This window comes from Macrobrachium nipponense, chromosome 1 (genome assembly GCF_015104395.2).
Source record: "Macrobrachium nipponense isolate FS-2020 chromosome 1, ASM1510439v2, whole genome shotgun sequence".
Taxonomy (NCBI): Eukaryota; Metazoa; Arthropoda; class Malacostraca; order Decapoda; family Palaemonidae; genus Macrobrachium; species Macrobrachium nipponense.
In genome coordinates, this window is record NC_087200.1 from 153,674,832 (window position 1) to 153,697,632 (window position 22,801).

The 22,801-nt window shown below is 40.1% G+C and overlaps 2 long non-coding RNA genes across 2 annotated transcripts in view; one reads left to right on the forward strand and one right to left on the reverse strand.

Annotated features, from left to right (window-relative positions):
- LOC135219767 (uncharacterized) lies at positions 1 to 17,961 on the forward strand. Its single transcript, XR_010315505.1, has 2 exons — positions 1 to 1,206; positions 17,015 to 17,961. It is a non-coding gene; the product is annotated as an uncharacterized LOC135219767 (long non-coding RNA).
- The window catches only part of LOC135219768 (uncharacterized), a 22,863-nt gene continuing 17,016 nt past the window's right edge, over positions 16,955 to 22,801 (reverse strand). Inside the window, exon 2 of the long non-coding RNA XR_010315506.1 lies at positions 16,955 to 18,737. This is a non-coding gene — a long non-coding RNA (uncharacterized LOC135219768). The remainder of the gene's footprint in view (positions 18,738 to 22,801) is intronic.

Genomic DNA, 22,801 nt, shown 5'->3' on the forward strand with positions numbered 1-22,801 from the left:
CTGCAAAAATAATGGCATACTAGCAAATATTTGCCTATGCCATTATTCTTTTGTTAAAGCCAAGATTTTGTTTCTAGACCTAGGTGTATTAGATTTCTTTACTGTACACTTAGCATTCACATCTCTCTATTAACAATTTTTGGCCAAAAAGCAAATTAAGTTATCTACACATTCTTGCACTTGAAGTTTCCTTATGAAAGAAAAAATTATACACCAAAAGCGAGCAGAAGGACTTTTAAGAAAAAGATATTTTAAGCCAGTTGGAAAACAAGTGTTCCTTATGCCTTGATATTGATACTTGATATTTTGAATAGTAGCCGTCTTCTCTATATATATAATCAAAATCGTCATCTTTTTTTCCCTCAAAGAATAGGTAATCTCTACAAATAAATTCATTAGTAACAGATTACATCTCAGAAGACTTAGATTATTTTTTATGCCTATAAATCATTTTGCAACATTCAGGCAACTTGAACACATCCTAAAACTTCAACAGTCAAGGAAAACTTGTTGTAATTCATATTCCTATTTTGAAAATGATTTTATGATGACTGTTGAGCTTATTAGGTCTACTGTTATAATGCTGCAGAGGTAGTTCTGAGGAGCATGTTTGAACTAAGCAGTGTGAAAAAGAAAAATCAGTTCAAGTCACATGGATTACGAATTATACTGATGCATAAAAGGGATCATATTTATATAACCATAAGGAAAATAGCTGTGAATTCACTAACTTTCCAACATGTATGACATTAGAAATAAAAAAAAAAAGTTTAACACTACTTGGCAATGTCATGTTGAGTCTGAGAATCTGGACGATACAAAAAGAAGCATGTCGCATGAGATTTGAGCATCAATGTACATCAACTCAACATATATTTTTGTTGTTGTTAACTTACAGCTACCAGAATATTTTTCAGAACAATGTGTTGGAAGGGAATATGAGAACTGGCATATTCCAGTAACTTACAGTTAACAGGATATTTTTCAGAATGATATTTTGGAAGGGAATATGAGAACTGTCATATTCCAGGTAACCTGACTTTTTAAGAATGATTGGTTTCATTATTAAGGAACATTTGTTTGTCTTTCAGCTCTGTTTGCAGTACCTAAAAATTACAAACTTGTTGCTGCCCCGTTGTTCGAACTATATGATAATTCCCAAGGTTATGGGCCCATTATATCTTCCTTACCACAGGCATTATGCAGGCAAGTTTTTTTTTGTTCACAGTGCATTATATATATAAGTATATATATATATATATATATATATATATATATATATATATATATATATATATATATATATTATATATATATATATATATATATATATATATATATATATATATATATATATATATATATATATATATATATATATATATATATATATATATATATATATATATATATTTACAGATTCTGAGGTACAGTAGTTTCATTCTAATGCTTTTGGCAGAGGGAGTATCTTGAAAATTAACAAATTTATTTTATATACCAGTACGTATATCTACAGGAAAAAGTTCATTATACAAATGTTGAAAGTAAACATCAAGTTCATTTGACTAATGATCTGCTATGTACTGGCTATTTACTTTTATTGGTCTGGTTAAATTACCTAATACATACCGGATATTTCCGCGTATAAAATGACCTTTAAATCCTAAAATTCACACCTAAAATTTGGTGGTTGTCTTTTACTACAATTCTAAAAATCAAACCTTGCATTCTAAGATGTTTATCGGTAGGCTAGCCTCGGCTTTGGTGCTATAGCCTAACCACCAACATACATGAAGATTCACTATATGAAATAAACTTATAGTAAAGATAATAAAACCATATTTACCTTATATATTATGTATTGGCATATCTTCATAACAAATAGCCTATTTGAGGAATAATTCAAAATCTATGAAACAAACTTTTATCCATGCGGTACCAGCTGAGAAAATGTAAACATTGAGTTAAGGTTGCGCTCACAGCAACCTTTATCTTTCAGTAACCTTTTAGAAATTCAATGGTAGTGTAATTACGGTAGTAATAACATTTAGGATGACATAATATTCATTTTTCATTAAAAGTTTCTCATACACATCACAAGATTGATCACATGTGCCATCATGGAGTCAATTTTGGCTTCGTCGTCAATATCATACAAATCATCTTCGGTACTGTCCATGGGCATTTTTTTTTAAAGGAAAATGATTTTATGCCACTATTTTCACGTTCCCCATGCTTTTTTTTTTTTTTTTTTTATATATATATATATATATATATATATAAAAACAGCAAACATCAAGTGAGGCAGCACGTAAAGCTCTTTGTAACTGTTTAAAACAATTCAGTCATATGAACGATAATTATATATGATAATTGTTGTTCATTATTGTATTGTTATTAGTGGTTGTTTGAGAATTGCGATGAAACATAAACAAAACAATGGTTTCCCTTTCAGGCAATGTATGTATGAAAAACATGATATACAATTGGCTTTGTTAAACCCAGCTTTAATAATTTATGAAAGGAATGTATCTCCTGAATTAAGTTCCATTTGGCAACTAAAGATGATGATGATATTGGTAAAATGCAATCAGCTGATTATTTTAAGGCTCTAAACAAAACTAGAATGCAAATGGCGCATCATTACTCTGTTCATATATTGTAATACGATAACACATGCAATATGTTTACCATTTCATCAACTGTAATACTAATGATACTCCTCTATCCTCCAATAAAAAATTCTGGTGTTTAGAATTCTGGATGAAGCGATTATTATAAACATGTATTGACATAAACAACCGAATTGAGAAACAGCTGATTGCTGATGTCGTTTACCGTAACTATCGAGCGTTTGATTAAGGGCTCCGTGAAAATTGTCAAGTTGTTAAACCCTGCCAATTCTCAATGGTGGCTTTCATAAGTAAAATTAAAATACATATTTGTTTATCCCTCATCCAATGGAGATCCCAAGAAAGAATACTAGTGAATTAAAGCTGCAGGTAGTAGCCGAGGCTAAATAAAATGTATAACAGCCAGGCAGAAGTGATGTTAGGAACTGGAGAAATTGCACCTAATGCTTATGCAATGAAGTAATATGTGGACGTTTTCAACCAAGCTTCTTTGATCTACAATAAAAGGTATCTCCGAATTATATCTTCTCTAACAAATAATGGCAATGAAGATATTGATAATACTCAAATCAGCTGCGATTTTTTAGAATGTAACAATATCAAATGCAATGAAGTACATGATGATGTTTATATTCTGTAATACAGTAACAATGATAGTACTTAGTAATATATACTGTAATTGGATACAAGCAAAAAAACCTTTATTTAAGTCATCATTATCATAAATAATATAGTTGAACTTTAATTTTTGTAAATAATCACTTTTCTATAAATAACATTTTGGTTTTATAATTTAGAAGTCTTCCTATACTACAAATATAAGATAAATTCATGAAAATTTGCCATAATTTATTACCCCTCTTATCCAAAGGTCCTCTTATACACAGAAATATACGGTACTTGGATCTCTATGGAAATCCATATTGTGAATGAATCAACCTTGTTTACTTTTGAACTGTCTCTTCTTGTACAGTGTTGCAGTGCTACCCCACTTTGTCGCGGATTTTTGTGGGTCATATTTTTCATGTTTAAGTGGGAACTTACACCAATTCTTGAATTTGTCTATGGGCCATGTCTCTAAAATGATCACTAAATTGCTTTTTTCCATATTGAATGAAACAGCGTACTATTATAATAGGCAGTATAAGCATTTTAGTTTTAAGGAGTATATGGTATTTGGTAGTGGTAAGCATTTTTAGAAGGGTTTTGCATTTCCACAGTGGGCCGTGGCACCTATCCCGACAATTCTCGATACAATGTGGTTCGGATCCCACAATAAGCTGTAGGTCCCGTTGCTAGGTAACCAATTAGTTCCTAGTCACGTAAAAATATCTAATCCTTCGGGGGCCAGCCCTAGGGAGAGCTGTTGTTCAGCTCGGTGGGTCTGGTAAAACTAAGATATACTTAACCTATCCCCATGAAAAGAAGGGTAGCACTCTAATTCTTTGCTTGGTTATGTATTTTGTCCAACCAAAAGTAATAATTTACTGATCATATATTTATATATAAATGCGATATATATTAATTATAGTATTGTTCTGTGTAAGAACAATATTTTAAGGGTAATAAATTCCACATTTAAACTCTGTCATCCAGCATGAGGTCAGGGTCTCACTACTAGCCTCTATTCATGTATCTAGCGTGAAAGCACTGTACCTTGGTCTTAGCTTTAAGAGTGTGTAATGGCCCAGTATAGTTAGGTTTTTTTTTTTTTAAACCCTCATATATTACTCGTTATTTCTATGGTAGGCATTATCATACTACCATTATCATAAAGTACAGTAGTCTGCTGTGATACATTTTTAGATGCAGTACAGGCAGTCCCCGAGTTACGTTGGAGATCCATTCCTATGGTTTCTTGTAGGTTGGATTTTGATGTAAATCAGATCTTAATAATAATAGTAAGTATTCTTTATTTCAGTTCACACAATCTAGGTACACAAGATAAAATGATAAAAATGACAACACTACACACAATCAAGATATATAAGATAAAATGGTAATTGGCAGCAAATACAGTAGTACTCAACATTAAACAATTTATAAAAAAATTACAAATTTTCTGTGAGAAGCTAGATAAAACTGATATCCAACAACTCAGCCAACTGGGTTACATACAATGATATATGGGAAGATTACCTTGGTCATCTGTATCAGACCAATCCAGTAAATGATGTGTCTATTCGTCAACCCGCCCATAGGAAGAAGGAAAGGAACAAGAAAAAGAAAGACACCAGTCAACTCACCCATTCTCTCTTCCACACAATCATCTCAAGTAGAATACAAACGTGCCCGGTTGGAAGGGGCAACAATGAGTTTTACAATCTGTTAGGCAGCCCCCACCATCGGACCCAAGGAAGAAGTGTCCATAGATTCTGTGGGCAATATACTTAAGATAGAAAGAGGTGAATGTGGACTGGCATAACCAAGTACCAGCGCTCAAAACTATGAACAGCCGAATTCTTCTTGAAAGCCAGAGAGGGACCAATACCCATGACATCATGTGCTCTAGCTTGCACAGATGTGATCATCAAGAGTCAAATACGCCTGTGTGATAGCTTCACGAAACCACCTCTTTCTTAGAATGCCCCGTGCTGACTAAAAGCCTACGACAACCTGTCATGTCCTCTTAAGATAGCAATGCAAAGCCCTGACAGGACACAACAAGAGCTCTTGCAAATCACCACCCACAAAGTCATCCAGAGGTGGAATGGAAAAGGAAGCGAACCTGTCATCATGCATCGAAGGATTCTGGGCCTAAGCCACAAATTCCAGGGCAAATTCGAAGGGACACTGTCCGCCAACTCCTGGTGAGCTTCATATCATAGCTCAGTCCATAACTCCCCCACTCTCTTTGAAGAAGCCAAGGCCAGGAGGAAAACCATTTTGAGTGTCAAGTTCCTGTATGATGAATGAAGTAAAGGCTCATAAGGAGCAGAAGTGAAACTTCTCAGGACCAAGGAAACATCCCACATTGGAGGCTCAAGCTCCCTTGGAGAACACGACTGCTCAAACCCCTTAAACAGCAATGAGAGTTCCCAGGATGAGATGTCGTCATCTCTGAGACGTAACACTAAACTCAGGGCCGCCCTGTAGCCTTTAATGTTGAAAACAGACAAGCCTTTCTCATCCATGAGGAAGACTTAAAAAGTCTGCTATGAGCTGAGTGGAGAAAAACCCCGTTTATGACAGCAATTTCAGTAGATCACCCACTTACCTTGGTAAACGCCAGAGGTAGATTTCCTGAGATTGCTGGACATATGTCCTGTTGTCTTCTGAGAAAAGCCTCTTGCTTAGTGGAGGTACTTGATAGCCCCCAACTGTGAAGAAACAGGGATTTTACTGACTGGTGGAATCTTTCTACGTGTGGCTGACAAAGATGCCGCCACGGCAGAATCTCCCTCGGTACCTCCAACAACAACAGCAGCAGATCCAGAAACCATTCTGCCTGTGACCACAGAGGAGCTACTAATGTCATCCTGAGATTCTGCAAACTCATCGTCCTGTTCAGCACTTGGCGGATCAAACAAAATGGAGGGAAGGCATACACCTCCATGTTGTCCCAGGGATATTGGAATGCGTCCTCTGCTAACGCCAGAAGATCCGGAACCACTGAACAGAAAACCTTTAGTTTTTTGTTGAACCGAGTCACAAAGAGGTCCAGCATAGGTCTCCCCCAAACCTAGAAAAGTCTGTCCACCATGACCTGAAGGGACCACTCTGTGCCAAGGACTTGATCTCGATGACTGAGGTTGTCCGCTACCACATTCCTTTTGCCTGGGATATACCTGGCTGAGAGCTCCACCGAATTGCTGACCGCCCACTGGTAAACCTCAACTGTCAGAGCGTGAAGTTGACGCAAAACCAGTCCTCCCTGCTTGTTCACATAAGTTACCACCGTGGTGTTGTCCAACATGAGAACAACAAAATGTCCCTCTACACTCTCCCCAAATCTTTCAGACCCAGAAAGGCTGCCTTTAACTCTTAAGACGTCAATATGCTGCCGTCTGTCCTCCAGACTCCAAGTGCCTGAAGTAACGAGGCCGCCTAAATGAGCGCCTCAACCTGCAAGGGAGGCATAAAAAAACAGAAGGAAGTCCAGTGGCAGAGAATGCAGAGAAACACCCTTCAAGATTCTGATTGTCAACCCCCACCGACAAAGATCTTCTTTAACTTCTAGGGATAGAGGTACCATTATCAGGGTGAGTCCCCCTCCGGAGACCAGAAGTCCCGTAGAGTCCGTTGCAGAGACTGAAGATGAAGTCGCCTATGAGGGACCAGCTTCTCCAGAGAAGATAAATTCCCCAGAAGAATTTTCCACTGATGAGCTGACTGATCTGGTTGCGACAGGAAGTCGCGTGCTACTACTCACAACTTCTCCAACCTCTGATCCGACGAGAAAACCCTCGAGACTGCTGTGTCGACGATCATGCCTAGATAAAGAATCCTTTGATTGGGTATGATTCGATTTCTCTAGGTTCACCAAGATGCTGAGTTCCAGACAAAACTGAAGCAGGCGATCTCTGTCCTGCAGCAGCTTCTCTCTGGAATCTGCTAAGATCAACCAGTTGTCATGGTACCTCAACAAATGGATCCCTTGAGCATGAGCCCAAGTGGAGACGAGAGAGAAGACTTGTGAACGCTTGAGGGGACGTGGTCAACCCAAAGCACATGAAAACCTTGTCTCCGAGAGAGAAGCGAAGGAATTTCGTGGACGACGGATGAATAGGGATTTGGAAATATGCATCCCTTAGATCTATCGACAGCATGAAGTCATTTTCGCCTCACAGCTGCCAACACCGATCGTGGGGTTTCGATCTTAAACTTTGTATTCCTGATGAAATTATTCAAGGTGGATAGGTCGATCACAGGTCTCCAACCCCCTGTTGCCTTTGGCACCTAGAAGATGTGACTGTAAAACCCCAGAGATGGACGCACCACTTCCTCTATCACACTTCTGTCCAGCATTTTCTGCACTTCCTCCTGGAGAGCTAAGAACTTCAGAGAATCTGGGGGATAAACTCGCCTGAGCAGAGGTCTGTCTGAGGGTTGGGGGGAGAAGTCGAACAGTAGTAGATACCCCACCCGAAGGACATCTACTACTCACTTCTCTGCCCTATAACTACCAATTGGCCCACTGGCCTGCCAGGCACCCCCCCCCACCTGTGGCAAAGGTGAGGGAGAGGTGCCCAACCTACTGACAACACAACCCCCTTTATTTCTGTTTCTGGAGCCTCTCCTTGACCTGTAAGAGTAGGATTGAAAGGAACATTGGTCCTCTTACTTAGGCTGAGATGATGAATGAGAGGGCCCAGCCGAAACCGAACTCTTAGATGGCTTACTAGGCATCTCTGCATTTGCTGCTGAACAGGAGGAGGAGGAGGGGGACGTCTCTGAGAATGAGAATCCGACTTGGACACAACCTGGTGCACCGACATGTCCTGTGTGTCAGCTCGCCGCTAGTTTATTGTGTCCTCCAGCTCAGTCCAAGGAAACAGGAACTGAAAATCCAATAGATCCCCGTTCCTGAGTGCCAACAAGGACTCAGGGTCAACGGATCTTGCAATCCTGGCACTGCCACATCTTTTCTGATCAGAAAGATTAGCCTACAAATTGACACTAAGATGTGCAAGATACGAAAACGCCTTGCCCCTAGACTGCAACAAACTGGCAAGAGAAGAAGCACTCACCAACCCTTCTGCAGATCTGTCAGACGCAATCTGGCAATGGCCGTCGACCACAAGTCTATCCATAACACCGTCTGGAACATGGAGGCTGCCGTAGACTCCAAAGCCGAGGCATCCTGCGGAGACAAGGACACCACCAGCGACCTCACCTGCTCTGTTTTAAGATGTCGAGGCGACAAGCAGATAGAGTTCGTAGCATAATACTTCCTATGCCTCGTGAGTGGTGGAGGAAGCAACTTTGAAGAACCCCTTGACCGAAGAGATCCATCCAATCTGACACACAAGCTTTCACCTTTTGGAAGACCAACTGGACATGCCCCAATAAGGGAAGCTGAAACAACGATTTAGGATCTTGTGTAGCCCCCAGCAAAGGTTCCATGCAAGTAGGATTTAAAGACGACCGAGCCTGAGTCCTACTCTCCAGATTGGTGAACCCACGAATGAGATCAACAACCTAGGTAAAGGAAGACAAAAACTCTTGTGTCTCCTTACTCCTGCTCCGACAGTGGAGACCGATTATGAGAAGATACAGGCTTATCCAACACCTTCCTCCTGCAAACCAACTGCAGACCCAGCAGTCAAAGAACCTGAAGCTTTTCACAGGCGCCTCAAGATCCTTATGACGACGAATAAGCACCAGAGCAGAAGTAGCAGATAAATCACCAACATGTGCACGTACATGCGAGGTTGCAACAAGCTCGTGTCCCGAAGAAGAGGACGACGCAGGCACAGCAGATTGCACAGGGGACGAAACACTAACACTCTCAGGAACACGGACGTGCCGCTTCTTACTCGACGAAGAAAAGGCAAAGTCCTTAATCCTTCATTTGATATACCGACGTGGCGGAGATGGGGGTGATGAATGGGAGGATGACATCACTCCAGCCTTACACACCCTCTTGGCAGGAAAGGGGTGAAGCAATGCAACACATTTGCTCCACTGCCTTCTCAGCAGAGAAGTCAGCAAACGTATCCTCCAAAACAAGAGTCCAATCTCTTAAGAACTGCCTGGCATAAAGCCTCAGATGGATCCACAAGAGAGGATGCAGATGACACAGAAGGAAGAGGATACGTCTAGGATGGCAGCGATGATGACACAGAGGAGCGAGGTAGTGCTGCAGCCCCAACTGACAACGCTGACGTAGCAGGGAGAGATGACACTGAGGAAACGGGGACTGACATCAATGGAACTGGGAGTGACGTCACCAGCGGCGCTGAGATAGACGTCACGGCCTCCCCTTGACCTGAGTTACCGGCAGGCCTCACTGGCGGAGGAATACAAAATGGCTGACCGTGGGTACCAGCATAGAGAAGGCCAGGGGGAGGAGGTAAAGCTGGGGAGGCCTGAGGGGGTAGGCGAGCACCCCCATGAAATGCATCGGCAAACCCTCCAGGGAGGGTGAACCCCTGGGCGAGGCGATGAAAACCCTTCCCATGATGGAAGAGTCAAAACTCTACGATGCTCCCTCTTACTATAAAATAACTTCCACTGCCAATTAGGCCACGCACAACATTCTAGGCAGGGATTTGTTATAGTACAAACATTAGTATGACACCTATTGCTTGTGAGTGTGGGTCTGTAGCTAAAGAAGCCAGGAAACAAGAACATGGGAAACCTCGAGTTCCCGGGCACATATGTTGGCGAGGCCGAGACGAGTCAGAAGAAGCCATAACAACACAAGCACACACACACAGATAAGTGAAATAGCAAAAACGGGCAAACAACCTGGTAAAAGGCCGAAAGTAAGCAACCACGACTCTCACCCAGGTGGTTGACTAGTTTTCACCCGATATATGCAAGTGTTTCCAGATCTCACAGATTCCTTGCTTTTTCAATCTCCGATTGTTTAACTGGATCCAGCTAGGGGCTAGAATTATTCTTTTGTTAAGACTGAAGGTTTGTTCGCATATGAACAATAAAAAAAAGGTTAAGTATTCTTAGCAACATAAAAGATTAGTGTAAGTTAGGTCTGTCATAACTCGGGGACTGCCTTATACTGTATGTACTTCAGCTGAAGCTGGAAATGGTTGTTGGACTTTTAAGAAGGTAGTTACCGTATTTGGTGGCCTATAACAATTTTTTTTCCATAAAAAAAAGCTTAAATTTAACCTCCCATTGGGTTATAATTTCGAATCATTACTGGCAATTCAGGTGGGAATTGCAACTTCTAGGAGTAGCTGTATGCTCTGTCCTTTGTGGTTGCTGATGGTTCATTGTGGTTGCTGATGGTTCATATCCCTAGATGACACACCATCAGCAGGCCATCATAAATCCAACTGAGAGCGCATTTGTCTACCAATCGTTAAGAGACATACCTGTAGTAGTATGAGAAGTTAACCCATAGTTGAATAGAAATCGGTCCAAGGTGTCCTGAATAGATGACAGAAATACGAAGTGCCTTTTTCAGTTTGCACCATTTTCTCTGTTAACCCATTAGTAGAAAGTTTGTATATTGCAGTGGTAAGTGCCTAATACAACCATTCTTACAAAAATCCTTAATCTTGAGAGATAAAACATGGACCATTATCAGAGACAATCGAAATAGGGATGCCAGATTGTGAAAAAGAATGTTGTAAACACTGAATAGTTTCCTTGGCAATAGTAGCTGACGTAGGATACACATCCACCCATTTGGAGTGTGCATCTACTACCACAAGAAAATAGCGACCACCTGTGGGTGTGGCGTAATTAATGTGAAATTGATGCCAAAGGTGAGTAGGCCTTTCTTAAGGATGCAGTTCCACCTTAGGCAGCATTGCTCTTAGAGATAAAATGCTCAGGACATGAGTTTGTCAAACTTTCCAAGTCACTATCTAGCTTAGGCCACCAAAAATAACTAAGTACAAGCTCATTCATACGTGTAGAACCCAAATGTCCCATTTGTAATTCTGCTAACAAACTAGCCCTTAGCTTAAGTGGAATGACTACCCGAGATCCTCATAAAATGGAACCATTTTGTAGAGAAAGTTCGTCCCTTCTGACATAGGGAGTAAGTTCTGAATCATTTAAAGTCTTGGTATTTGTAGTTCACTCTAGCTCACAAAAGCACAAAACTCCAGCTAGTGTAGGATCCTAACAAGTTTGCTTCTTGACGTCTGCATCAGTTACAGGTAAAGATTCCAGGAAACCTACTAAATTAATCCAGTCAGCTGGTACTGGCATATAGTCTGTAGCAGACATTAGGGGAAGAGGACTTAGAGCATCTGCAGTATCTAAAGGCATACCCAACCCTAAAAGCGTACCCGATCGATGACGGAGTGTGAATTTATAAGCCTGGAGTAGTAAAGCCCAATGTTAAATCCACACTGAAGATAGGAGGAATACTCTTATCAGGTGAAAAGATTCCCAATAGGGGTTTGTGATCTTTCACGACCGTGAAATAGGTACATTCTGCTGAAGTTAACGTGCGCGAAGCAAAATACATAGGTCTCTCCACTCCATCCACCAAATGACAAAGAACAGCTCCAATACCATATGAGCTACTGTCTGCAACAACAACTATGCATGAGAGCGCTGGAATTCACGAGTGTCTTCTTACCATCTGAGAATGCAGATTCTTGTTCTTTACCCTATACCCAATGAGTTTTTACTTTTAGAAGATTCAAGGGTTCCAACATACTAGATGCTTGAGGCAAAAACTTCTTCTAGACTAGAAGTTAAGAAGCCCAGCTCGCAACTGAGTGACATTAGTGGGGGTAGGAGCTTCTGTGATTGCTTGGGACATTTTCTTTAGTAGGATGGATACCTTCCTGGTCAATCATATTGCCTAAGTATGAAACACTAATGACACCAATAGTAATACACTTCTCTAAGCTTAACCTTAGACCGACAGTCTGAAGTGCTGCTAAAATCCGCCCTAGACACTCATTATGTTCTATCTCAGTAGCACCTGAATTAGAATATTGTCCTGATTGCAAAATACACTAGGGATATCCTTCAACAACTCCACAGCCCGATGGAAAATTCTTGGAGCCGCTGAGATCTCAAAACTTAACTGGTTATACTGAAACAACCCTGTGAATATTTATTTCAGTATACCTCTTCGAATCCTCATCAAGGCATAAGTGAGCATATGCTTGACTCATATTGAGTCAAGCATGATTTACTGAGAGTTTATAGTCCCCACATAATGTGACTTTGTTATTAGGCTTCACCACTTGAACCATTGCTGCAGCCCATGGGCTATTTCTTACAGGAGAAATAATATCCTTCTGAAGTTGGTCAAGCTCCTGATCAATCTTAGCTTGCAGGTGTGTATGGAACTGTAAGTACCTTACCAAACTTAGGTGGTATTGATAGATGAATAGTAAATTTATGCCCTTGAAGCAACCCAAGCCTTCTGAAAAATTCATTCTTAATAGAATTGTCTATAGCAGAGATGTTGTGAATGTTATCCAACACCAATTATTTAATCCCTACCTAACAAACAGGGACCCTCACTATTGACAACGACGACTATAGCGGAGCTTACCTCAGAACCATTTTCAAGTTTAAGCAGAGGCATCAGTCTCACTAACCACCTCAAGAGCAGCACCACCATACACCTTTAGACTAACAGTAGATGGGTAAGTACTGGACGTTCCGAAGCTACATGCCATAACTGCTCATACTGACCTTTAGAGATAAGAGTACAGGTAGCACCAGTGTCTACCTCCATTGGAACACTTACTGTATGTAGCAATATATCAAGAATTATAGGATTAGCCCTTACACACAGTGTAACTATTTAAAGCCACGGACGCAATGTTGCTGTGCGCGAGGACCACAGGCAGTTGGACAGATGGAAAAAACAGAGTATAGTAAATAGTATAAAATGGGGCTCTATTTACCCTAGGAAGAATGGCTTAGCCTAATCTCTGACAAAAAAAAAAATCAAGGAAAAAAATCACATTAACCTGATCTAATCCTATCCTTGTCACCAATTACATGCATTATATGCATAAACAATGTCAAAGATTAGTTACAGTTATGGGTAATATAATACAGAATACTTACAGTATGTCTAGATCCCTAAGATAACTGCAGAAGCAGGCATGCAAGTTTTAGAAGTTACAACATGAAGTCTTTTTGAGTCTTATACATGCCTAATAGTCTGGACAGTATTTAATATTGTGTGTGGTTTCTTAGAAGGCGTCATTTCTAGTTGGCACCTGGTTGGTCTTGTCACACCTTTTTCTTCCCAGAAGTCTTTCTCGGTCGAGGGGTTAAGTCCTCTTAGTTTTATTATAGGAATGACGTATACCTTCTTGCATTATTGAGGATTCTATGGAACCTTGTGGCTCTTTGCCTTCAGAACCTCAACAAGCCAAGTTGGTACAGCTCTTTCTGGAAATTATGATGCCCATAAAAGAGAGCAGTAATATCAGGGAGGCATCCACAGCACATGTAGTCTTATAAGTACAATTCACCCAGAAGTGAGACCATTAGTCAAGTTGCTGTGGTCCCAGCTTGCTTGCAGTATATTGGGATAGGTGAATCATCCAATTTCCTGCTGTCCTACATATTGTGCAAGTTCTATCCCCCACTGTTATTGACACACCTGTGGAGATTTTACCTAACAAAATACTCTTGAGACTGCTCCCCTACAGTTTGATTTCTCAGTCTGAGGACTGATGAATGCATGTCCTGGAGAGCCTCCAACAAGAAGGTACAGTGGTACCTCGACATACGAAAGGTTCAACTTACGAAAAACTCGAGATACGAAAGCAAATACGAAAATTTTTACAGCTTTACATACGAAAAGTTTTCAAGATACGAAAGGTTGTTGCTGTGAAGTCCCGAGATTCGCCCGGACCACCGAGAACAATTTTAAAACTCCCGCGCTGCCAACTGAGTAAACTCGCCACCATCCTCCCGCTCTCCCATTGGTTCCTGATGCTAGTCACCCCATAAGATCCTCCTCTCCTATTGGTCAGATCTACCCCTTGTGCTTTAAGTATTCTATTGGTAAAAGGATGCTGTAAATTGAAAAACTTATTCATGCAATACATTTAGTAAAAAAAAAAACTGTAGGTAAAGATAGAATAAAGAATAGAATTGAATGGTTATTATACTGTTTGGTAGTTTCAGTAGTTGAAGAGAGCTAATGAAAATTTATGGCTTACTGTGTAAAGTGATTGCTTGGCGATCGTTCAATACTCATAAGTGCTGGATGTAAACAAAAGTTTGGAAGCTTTTTTTTGTTTTTTATTATAGTTAATGGTTACTTAATAATTATTTAAAATGAGTACATGCAATACATTTAATAAAAAAATTGTGAATTAGATATCATAAAATATAAAATATCAGACTGCCAACAAATACGTATTTTTTAGAATCTTCTTCTGTTTTAATATTACGTTACGTATATGTTTCATTATAGCGTCAGTAACTCGGTATCTCCATTAGGTAAAGATAGAATAAAGAATAGAAATGAATGGTTATTATACTGTTTGGTAGTTTCATTACTTGAAGAGAGATACTAATGAAAATTGATGGCTTACTGTGTCCTACGAAAAGTGATTGCTTGGCGTTCGTTCGGTATTCGTAAGACGGTAAGAGCTGAATGTAAACAATTGATTGGAAGGTTTTTTGGGTTTGTTTGTTTGTGTATTATAGTTAATGATTAATTAATAATTATTTGAAATGAGTACATACTGATTATTTATAGATTTTATTGGCATATTCTAAGCTTTTAGCTTCTTAGGTTTAGATGTCAGAATCATAGACTAGGCTACAGTAGCAACCGCTAACATAGGCTAGGCTTATTGCTAAGGGACATATGCTAAAGTCCTAATATATGCAGTAAAAATGGGGTTGAACATTACATGCAGTTGAATATTACTCAAGTATGTATACAGTATTTTGCCTTTTTGGAGTCATAATTGTTCCGTCGGATCGGCGTCGTAACCCTAGAACATGTGTTTTAGGCCTGGAAATATAATTTACTGGGGTGTTTTTGGAGGGCTTGGAACGGATTATCCATTTTACATGTAAAATGTGGTCCAAGATACGAAAACCTCATGATACGAAGGGCGCCTCGGAACGGATTAATTTCGTATCTCGAGGTACTACTGTACTTACTTCATCATTACAGGTGGCTCATCCGAGGATGAGAGGGCTAAGTTCAGGAGGTTGCAGGTGTCAGAAGGGAAAGAGTGACCTTTCTCTCTTGCCAGAGTGCTAATCTGTGGTCAAACTTTGTCTTCAAGTGCAAGATATAGTCTTTGTCTCATTTATCAAGGCAAGTTTGGCAAAAAATAGTCTACTCTTTGGAACACTTAGGTGCCATACTTGTTACTTTTTCCAAAGAGTAGCGTGGAGGCAGGAGTGGAGAGATATTCTGAGTCCCAAGATTTTCTAATACACCAGGCAATACCTTCAAATCCCTTGGGGTTTCAAGAGTAGCTGCAGCCGCCGGCCTTCAGGTTCTGGGTTAGAGGAGGAAGTTTGTTCGTTCTAAACCCAAACTACAAACCCAATTGTCTTTCTCTAGGAAGCATGGGGAACCTTTCAGCTCTTTCAGCCTTCTCCTAAGAAAGGTTGATGCTGAGGCTGGCAATCATTCTCCTCAGCTGCCACTTGAGCCATTGGTCAGTGTGGCAGAGTTAGGGCCTAGAACCTTGGTTAGTTATAGTTCTTTGTAATGGGTACCAGATTCCCTTTAGGGTCTGTCATCCACTCTTTAACTCTTGGGACTTGCTGAAATCCTATCCGTGTGGGGGGGTGGGGGTGCGGAGATGCTTGAGGAATGCACTCTAGAAGTTGTAGAGGACTGATGTCTAAGGTTGTAGAATCACTCCTTCAGGGTGGAAAAGGCAACTTTTGGTTGGAGACTGGTCTGACTTGTTTCAGCTTTGAAGCTGCATGGCCAGTGTTAGATTCCATCAGAGAGAGTGACTTCACGCTTTCGATAGACCTGAAGGATGCATACTTGCAAGTGCCCATCATTTGGAAATCTAAGTGTCTCCCTTTGTGTCTGAAGTGGGACTGTCTACTAGTTTTAAGTTCTGTGCTTTGGACTGGCAACAGCCCTGTGTACTGACTCACATTTTCACCTTGGTGTCAGTCTGGGTTCACTTGCAAGTTATTTGCTTGCTGAATTACTTGGATATTTGGTTTTGTTCTGCCATCCTCTTGCTTTGGAACAAAGACTGCTTCCTCTTATTATACCATGGACTGGAGACTGTGGTAAACTGGAAGAAGTCATAGCTCATCTGAGGCAAAGTACTTGGGCATTGTCATAGATGACAATTGTTAGTTTTTCCTTTCAACAATTGTGGGGGCAAGTTCAGGGAGATAAGATAATCAAGTGTTGTTCTTGCCATGTTGCCTACGATTAAAGTACCAAATCTCGAGGGTTGAGCTTGCTTCTTGGGCTGTTCCCACTCAGTATGCAATAGCCCTTCCATAAGAGTAATTTTTATGTGGGTCACTTCCAGGTGATGTCTTAGCATATCTAACACTCACTGAACTGCTTTTTTCATAATTGGTTTTGGTAGATGTTTATGCATGGATGTCTTTCCTTACTAAAATCATCCATAATTATCAAGGCTAAAGACATTTTAGACAGTTTATTATCTTAAAGATTATTCATTGTTCCTTTATTGTAATTAATATTTGATCATTAATGTGAAATGTAGGAAATTATTAGAATATTTCTGCAAACATTTAATTTTTAAAATAAAATATTAACAAGTATTTTTTCTTTACAGGTTTAACTTCACTTACATGTAGAGCTTCATTGTGAGTATTTTTTCATAATGGAAAGACAGTTGAAGTAAAAATCTTTTGATGCACTGCAGATATTTTCATAGACAAAGATGCAAGTTTTCTCAAACGTACAATGGTATTTACATGAACATGTGAGAAGTATGGATAATGAAAGTTGCAGTGAATTTATTAAGTCAAACCGAATGTGGTGTGTAAATGTTTTAATGATTATCTTGTCATCTTATCCAGTGTTCAAACATTTACCTGTGTGACTTTTCACCTTGATGCTGAAATTTATATATTTTCATGATTAATTCAAGCCTTAGATTTTGACCTCATTTCAAGGAACCATTTTCATTTCATTGTTTTTCTGTGAACATAGAGTTATAAGAATTTCAATTCTTGTGCTGCTCGATATGTTTTTTTGTTGAAAGCTCGGGATACACCTTGGTTACTTTGTATACACTTAATTCTACATTTAATTACAATAATCCTATAAGCCTTCCACTGTATTTACTGGAAAGCATTTCAGAATTTCTCACTATTTTTCCTGTACTGGAAAGCATTTCAGAATTTCTCACTATTTTTCCTGTATTTGTACTAAAATACATACAAAGAACCAGTACTGTAGATAGCAACATGAAGTAAGTAACAAGTGTATGAATTTGTGTGATATTGTACAAGGCAGTGTGAAAAATGCTAATGTTCACTTCCCAAACTCAGTGGATTGTGTGTTTTCAAAGATTTTGATAAATACTTCAGGAGTTCCAGTTCAAAAATGTATTTTGTACATTGTCTCCTAGTAAATGTAGTTACATTCAATAACCTCTTACATGGTCAGATTGCTATGTTGAATTATTTTGTGAGTATTATTTGTCATTCCACTTCTTAGTATAATGACGTGAAAATTAAGGTGTATGAAAGAGAATTAAAGTTTTTTAGGTGAAAAGCCTTTCATTTGTCCCCATCTTTATGTTTAAAAGTGTCCTGAACCAGCTTGGGAGAAGAGCATAAGCGACTACTCTCCAAGGCGGTCAAAGAAAGACTCGCATGTCACGAGGTTCTATGGCTGGTGGGTGACCAGCTTCACCTTGCATACGCATGAGTTGACAGATGCCACAGAATCCTTGCTTTACAATCTTTGATTGTTTTTAACCAGTTTCCTGCTGGCACAAGAAGATTATCCTATGTTAAGACTGAGCGTTTGCTAGGTATGAAAAATGAAAAAAGGATTAAAATATTTGTCATATTTAAAAGTTTAAATACCATAAAACTAAAGGTTCCAGGAACTTATAAATTTCTCAGATATTTTCAAAAGGTTAAGTCAACTTTTCAGTGGGGATAATACTACCTGTGCTACTAAGCCTTTTTCTAGGCAGTTTATGTAACAAACTAGTCATTGACCAAACTGAAGTGGAAAGATGTGATTTCTCAAAATTATGTATAAATACTCATCCCTTGAACTTGTGCTTTTACTGTATTCACATTTCAATTCAATAGCAAGATTCTGTTTTAACAGAAATACTAGCCAGTATCTAAATAACAGTATTATTTGTCAAAGATTAACACTATCTTGGCAGGGGGTTCTAAGACTTTATTCCTAAAACAAAAATGAATGTTGGAGTTTCAAAACTTCAAGACCATAACTTGTCCATCCAGGAGTAAGATATCTTGCAAATATCTCCATACATCTTGCCTGAGGTGTTATGCAGTCCTTTAAAATCTCTGGAAGAAGAAACTGAACTTATAACTGATATTTTATGTAAACTGTAGTAAACAATTTAAGAATATTTAAGTATGCATTGAAAAAAATACATTTTATTTATATTCTGTAGTGTTTGCATTAATATTATTATTTGAGAATTAGTAAATAATTTTTTATAAAAAATGTAGTCATGAAAATACATAATCTGAAAATACAGTAATTAGTGAATACTGCTCTATGGAAAGATTGGCTAATTACAGAATTTTCTGAGATTTATTGAAAAATGCGTTCCTAAGGAAAACCTGCAAATATAACTGATGCCACAATATACCAGGGGTCCACTGTACAAAAATTACTTACATCATAGCTGAGACAGAAAAGAGAAATTAAGCTAATCAGTATTGTAACAGGAAAAGGCAAAAACATTTACTGAGTACACAAACCACACCAAGAAGAATTAGGTATGGGTTAAAAATTTACCACACGCAGTTCACTGTATGCCATTCAACACTGGCACTGCATACAGAAAAGAATGACCAGACCTTGGAAATTTCTGAGATTTACAGAAAAACACTTTAAACTTACTGCAATAGCACTAAAAATAGAAAAGGGAGTAGCATTCACAGTAATTTGCAAGGGAAAGATAATAAAACTCTCACTAAATATTGGGGATTAAGCTACAGTGAATAAAAGTGAACAGAGGTGAATAAAAGCAAGCCTGTCGGTGACCAGCATCCACCTCATATACGCATGAGTTGCCAGATGCCACAGATATGACAAATTTTCTGAGACAATTTGTATTTTTCATAGCTACAAACCCGAGGTCTTAACAATAGAATAAATCTAGCACCTAGCTGGATCCGCTTAAAAACAGATGAAAGCAAGGAATCTTGTGATATCTGGCAACGCATGCATAGATCGGGTGAAGAGTGGTCAAGGACCACTCACCTACGCCACCGCGTCAAGTCTTTCCCAACTCAGAATGTCTTAACACACAGAGGGGCAGCTAGAGGCGGGCAGTATAATGTCAAGACCTCAGGTTTGTAGCTATGAAAAATAAAATTGTCTTAGAAAATTTGTAATTTGTTCATATGCGAACAAACCTTCAGTCTTAACAATAGGATAGATTCATACTTGGAGGGAGGTACAAGACATCCTAAACCAGTTGGGGCCTACCCACCAGTCCAGCTTCCAGAAGAAATTACTTCTGGAGAGGGACTGAAGCCCTTTGAGAAGCTAGATAAATTGATATCTAACGACTCGGAACCTGAGTGACGTACAATGATATATGGGAGAACCATTGTATAGGGAACCAAAGAGAAACTTCAACTGTCCAATAGCAAACCAATACACCAGGGTTTGTACTACTCCCAACTCCTCCTCGCCAAGGAGTGGAGCATATGCTACCGAATAGGGGGTTTGATATTTGTATATAAAGTGACCACACTATCTGTATGACTACCTTGCTCACCTGTATCAGACCAGTCCAACGAATGACATGTCTATTCCTTAACCTGCCCGAAGGAAGAAGAAAAGGTGCAAGAGAAAGGAGATCACTAACTCATTCTCTCATCCACACAATCATCTTAGGTAAGATACAAAAGTGCCCTGTTAAAGGCAACTACGAGTTACATAACCTGTTGGGCAGCCACCAAAGGACCCAGGGAAAATGCGTCCGCAGATCTGTGGGCAACATCCTTAAGATAGAAAGAGGTGAATGTGGACTGGCGTAACCGAGTACCAGCGCTCAGCACTCTAATGTACAGCCAAGTTCTTTTTGAAAGCCAGAGAGGGACCAATCCCCCTAATGTCATGCACTCTAGCCTGCACAGATGTGGTGGTGGAATCATTAAGAGTCAAGTATGCCTGTCTGATGGCTTCCCTTATCCAAAAAGAGATAGTATTCTTAGACACCTCTTTCTTCGTACGGCCTGTGCTAACATAAAGTCTGTGGCAACCTGGTCTTCTAAGGTGCCGAGTCCTTTTAAGATAGCAACGCAGGGCCCAGACAGGGCACAAGAAAAGCTCTTGAGCGTCACCACCCACAAAGTCATTCAGTGATGGAATGGAAAACGAAGTGAACCTGTCATCGTGCACAGAGGGATTTTGGGTCTTGGCCAAGAATTCCGGGACAAATTTGAAGGACACCGACCCCCAACCGCTGGTGTGCTTCACCTCATAGTTCAGACCGTGGAGCTCTCCTACCCTCTTGGAAGATGCCAAGTCCAGAAGGAAAACTGTCTTGAGCGTCAAGTTCTTGTCAGATGAGCGATGCAAGGGCTCAGTGGACTCTTAGTGAAGCTCTTGAGAACCAAGGAAACATCCCACATCAGAGGCTTGAGCTCTCTAGGAGAACTCGACTGCTCAAACCCCCTAACTAGCAAGGAAAGTTCCCAGGAAGAGATGTCAATACCTCTAAGGCATAACATCAAACTCAGGGCTGCCCTGTAGCCTCTAAAGGCAGAAATGGACAAACGTTTCTTGTCTCTGAGGAAGGTTAAAAAGTCTGCTATTCGCTGAATAGAGGTTGCGAGTGGAGAAAAACCCAGTTTACGACACCAATCAAAGTAGCTTGCCCATTTGCCTTGGTAAACCGCGGAGGTTGACTTCCTGAGACAGCTAGACATATGCCCTGCTTTTCTCTGAGAAAAGCCTCTCCCTTGGAGGAGATACTTGATAGCCTCCAACCATGATGAGACAGGGATTCTACTGACTGGTGGAACCTTTCCATATGGCTGACACAGATGTCACCAAGGGGGAATCTCCCTCGGAACCTCTTGACAACAACGACAGCAGATCTGGGAACCATTCTGCCTGAGGCCACAGAGGGGCTACCAAAGTCATCCTGAGACCCTGTGGACTCATTAGCCTGTTCAGAACTTGAGGGATCAAACAAAACGGAGGGAAGGCATACACCTCCAGGTTGTCCAGGGATGTTGGAATGTGTCCTCTGCTAATGCTAAAGGATCTGGGACCACTGAACAGAATATCTCCAGCTTCCTGTTGAAGTGAGTTGCAAAAAGGTCCAGCATGGGTCTCCTCCAAACCTGGAAAGCTTGTCTGCTACCACTTGATAAAGGGACCATTCTGTGCCTAGGATCTGATTCCGACGACTGAGTTTGTCTGCGACCACATTCCATTTGCCTGGGATATACCTGGCTGAGAGCTCTACCGAATTGCCGACTGCCCACTGGTGAACCTCTACGGTTAAGGCATGAAGACTGGAAACCAGGCCTCCCTGTTTGTTCACATAAGCTACCACTGTGGTATTGTCCAACATGAGAACGACAGAATGACCTTCTACCTTCTTCCGTAACTCCTTCAGACCCAGAAAGGCTGCCTTCAACTCCAGGACGTTTATATGTTGCTGCTTGTCCTCCAAACTCCAAACACCTGAAGCGATGAAGCCACCTAAGTGAGCTCCCCAACCTGCGAGGGAGGCGTCTGAGAACAGAAGGAAGTCCGGTGGAAGAGAACGCAGAGGGACACTCTTCAAAAGATTCTGGTTGTCCAACCACCAACAAAGGTTTTCTCTCACTTCCAGAGACAGAGGAACCTTTAAGGGTATCGGCGGCCTGTAATTTTGGTGATATTGGCTCAAATTCGTGAAAATGAGTTATTGTCATATTTCCACAGTTCTGGGTCCAGGCCATTGCCATGCGTAAGATAATATTGATACGAAGCCTTTTAAATGGTTTAAAGGCCACACCCAAGTTGAGAATTATAGGTCTGGTGAGGTGTGGTTTTACTATTTCTATTTGCATTCATTCTTCAAGTATTTTATTTCTTTTCATTGCATTTTGTTTCATATGCCGTACAATATGTTTTCTTGATAGAGATGGCAACTCTTCCCATGACTGAGTAATGCGAGCTGGTTGTCCCGAGAGAGAATTTTTATATTTGTTTTATATACTGTGTATTTGTTATTTTCAATCGATTGCAACACTTCCCTCGGACCTTTGGACATCAATTGTGTATTATATATTACCAAACATGCCGAAAAAGAAGTTTAGTAAGCGAAGGGAAGCAAGCTCTTGCAATATCAAAACTTATCTTGAAGCTAAAAATATAGACAGAGCTAATG